The sequence below is a fragment of the Propithecus coquereli genome, unplaced genomic scaffold, assembly GCF_000956105.1.
Source record: "Propithecus coquereli isolate 6110/MARCELLA unplaced genomic scaffold, Pcoq_1.0 Scaffold120, whole genome shotgun sequence".
Taxonomy (NCBI): domain Eukaryota; kingdom Metazoa; phylum Chordata; class Mammalia; order Primates; family Indriidae; genus Propithecus; species Propithecus coquereli.
In genome coordinates, this window is record NW_012136081.1 from 6,672,067 (window position 1) to 6,676,102 (window position 4,036).

Here is a 4,036-nt window from a genome sequence, read left to right on the forward strand (position 1 = left end):
TAGGTATTTGTGTGTGTATATACATGCACACATACACACCAAAATTGATTCATTGACTCTGGGAAAAATAGAAAACTTAAACAAACCAAACATCATTAAAGAAAACAAGTTGGTAATCAAAAACATTTCCTTCTGCACCTCCCCCACCCCAAAATAACAGGCTCAAACTTACTTTTTATACAGGTTAGCTTTACTAAATCTTTAAAGAACGATACAAAAAGTTCCTGAGAACAAAAGTGAATAAATGTACCCAATTCATTTTATAAAGTTAGTATAATCTTGACACCAAAACAGGACAAGAACAATATACACCAATCTCACTAGGACCATAGAGGCAAAAATTAAATTTAGGATATATAAAAATTATATCATGACCAAATTGTGATACAACCACAAGGATGTTTCATCAGAAAGTCTGTCAACATAACTCAGCATATTAATAAGTTAAATTTTCTTTAAATATCATACTCTCAAAAGATATTTCAGAAAGCATTTTAGAAAATACAACACTCATTCATAACAAATACTGCTGGGATATTAGGAATAGAAACTTCACAAGCAGGTACTAAACTTAACAAGAAGCAGGTACTAAAAAACTATTTCAAATATCATACTTGATAAACTTTTAAGTAATCTCACTGAAGGAAGGGAAGACACACCTGCCTAATATTACCCCTACTATTCTACCCAATAATAGTACTATTTTATCCAATACAATATGACAAGGAAAAGAAGCCATATAAGGATTGAAAAGATGAAGTTGTCATAATTTAGGAATGCTTTGGTTACCCATATAGAGGATCCAAGAGAATCTACAGATAAATTATCAAAATTAATAAGGGTTCAATTCAGTAAAATTGAAAAAATGAATGCCATTCACAATAGCAATAAAAACTTTAAAACTCTGGAAATAAATATAACAAAAGATGTCTAACCATTATGAAAAGAACTAAAAAGTGTTAACATAAAATGTCTGGCACTGGGTGTAGTGGCCCCCACCTACAATCACACCTGCAGCTTTTGGAGGGCTGAGGCAGAAGGATTGCTTGGGGCCAGGAGTTCAAGACCAGCCTGGGCAACACAGCAAGACCCCATCTCTACAAAAAATTTAAAAAATTAGTTGAGCAAGGTTGTGTGTACTTGTAGACCTAGCTACTTGGGAGGCCGAGGTAGGAGAATCACTTGAACTCAGGAGTTCAAGGCTACAGTGAGCTATGACTGTGCCACTGCACTCCAGCCTGGGTGACAGAGTGGAAGCCTGTCTTGAAAAAAATAAAAAATAAAAAAGAAGAAGAAGAGGAAGAGGAAGATCAAGACCAGGTGTGGTGACATGTGCTTACAGTCCCAGCTACTAGGGAGGCTGAGTCTGGAAGATCACTTTCAGCCCAAGATTTCAAGTCCAGCGTGGGCAACACAGTGAAACCCCATTTCTAAAACTATTTTTTTAAATAAAAATAGAGCTGGGTTCAGTGGCTCACACCTGTAATCCCAGCACTCTGGGAGGCCAAGATGGGAGGATTACTTGAGGCCAGGAGTTTGAGACCAGCCTGGGCAACATGGTGAGACCCCATCGCTATAAAAAATTTTAAAAGTTAGCAGGGCATGGTGGCGTGCACCTGTAGTCCCAGCTACTCAGGAGGCTGAGGTAGGAAAATCGTTTGAGCCCAGGAGTTCAAGGCTGCACTGAGCTACGATCAAGCCACTGCACTCTAGCCTGCGTGACAGAGCAAGAATCTGTCTCAAAAAATAAAATAAAATGAAATAAAATAAAATATTTTTTAAAAAGATCTAAATAGAAATGATATCAGTGAGATGGCAGAATAGGAAGAGCCAGGCCCTCGTTCCCCCACATAGACATTGACTTAACAAGAATATCAAATTGCCTTTGTGAGAACTTCGAAAGCCAGTTAAGAGGGTACAGAACTTCAGGTGAGTGCAAAGCCAAGAAGAGCCACATTAAAGCAAGATCCAGGCTAAAGGAGCACTCCCCATCTGAGACATCATAGCCTTACGGCAAAGGAAAAGAAGCTACTACTGAAATATACACTGGCTCTTAAAAGCTTCTCCTGGAAGGTGGCACACAACACTTCCACTCCCATTTCATTGGACCAAGCAAGTTACATGACCCAGCCTTATACTGATAGGGCCAGAAGTATAATTTTCTCACAAGGAGAGCAGAAAATATTTTGAACAAATAATAAAATCTAGCGAAATGTTTTCTGGAGTCAGGATGACTTTGGCTTTACTTCCTAGCCATTTGCTCTTGGGTAAGCTCCTTATTCGCTTATAGAATCTATATATTGGAGATTATAATGCCTACCTACCTCTTAATTGTGACAATTAAAATTAAATAACATATTTTTAAAAAGAAAATCTATTAATAAATGACAAGCTATATCATCTCATCGAAACAAAACCATAAAAATGTTAATTGCCACCAAATTAATCTATAAATTTAATAGCAATCAATATCACAACACAATTTTCATAGAATTTAACTAATTATAAAATTCATAGGCTACAGTAAAAGTTTTAAAAACCAAAGATAATCTGAAAAAAGAACAACAAGGAGGGGAGAATTGCCCTACCATATAGCAAGATTTATTCTAAAGCTTTAGGAAATAAGACTCCATAATACTGGCCCAGGAACAGACATAAAGACTAGATCATTCAGAAACAGACCCAAGTACACGTAGAACCTCAGAATATGACAGAATAGTAATATAAATTACTGGGGAAAGGACTATTCAATAAACTGAGGTGGGACAAGTAGGAATCCGTTTGGGAAAAATTTAAATTAGACTCCTAACTTCTATCATAAATAAAAATAAACTCCAGGTTAATTATAATAATTAAAGTATAATTTTAAAACTTTAGAACTATTAAAGGAATTATATAAAAATACCATTATGACTTCAGTGTAGAGAAGAACTGTCTCCAATCAATTATTGCAGCTTCTACTTTATAAACTAGAAACAGAAGAGTAAATGAGACCCAAAATAAGCAGAAGAAAGGAAAGAATAAAAGATCAGAGTGGAAATCAATAAAATAGAAAATAGAAGAAACCTGGTTCTAGTCAGAGTAATTAAGGGAAAAAAAAAGAGAAAACATAAATAACCAGCAATACCAGGAATAAGAGAGGTGATACTGCTCAAGATTCTATAAATATTAGAAAGATAATAATGGAATATTATGAACAATTTTATGCCAATAAACTCAACAACTTTGACAAAATAGAAAAATTCCTTGAAAGACACAAATTACCCACACTTACTCAAGAAAAAAGAGATGACGTGAATAGCCCTACAATTATTAAAGAAATTGAATTTGCAGTTAAAATATTTCCCAGGAAGGAAAAATCTGGCTCAGATGTCTTCTCTGATGAATTGTACCAAATATATAAGGAAGAAATAATATCTTCTCTCTTCTAGACAATTGAAGAACAGAGAATATATTCCAACTCATTCTATAAGGCCAGTGTCAATCATACCAAAACAGAACAAAGACAATACAAGAAAACTACAGGGACTGTGTTCCTTTGTGAACATAGATGCAAAAATTCTTAATAAAATTACCGTATATCAAATCCAAAAATATATAAACAGGATAATAAAACAAGACCAAGTGGGAATTATCTCAGAAATGCAAGGCTAGTTGAACATTTGAAAATTAAAATGTAATTCACCATATTAACAGACTAAAAAGGGAAAAAACATATCCTCTCAATGGCTGCATAAAAAAGCATTTGACAAAGTCCAAAAATCATCCATTTCTAATAAGAACTCTCAGCAAATCAGGACCAGAGAGAATTACTTTAAACTGATAAAGGTCATCTATAAAAAACCTATGGCTAACATTACACTTAATGAAAAAAAAAACCCAGTTTACTTAATGGTGCTAAATTGAATGATTTCCTCCTAAGATCAAGAACAAGATAAGAAAGTCTGATATTGTATTCAGCGTCGTACTAGAGGATCTAACCAGTTCAATAAGGCAAGAAAAGAAATAAAAGGTATCCAGACCGAAAAAGGAAAAG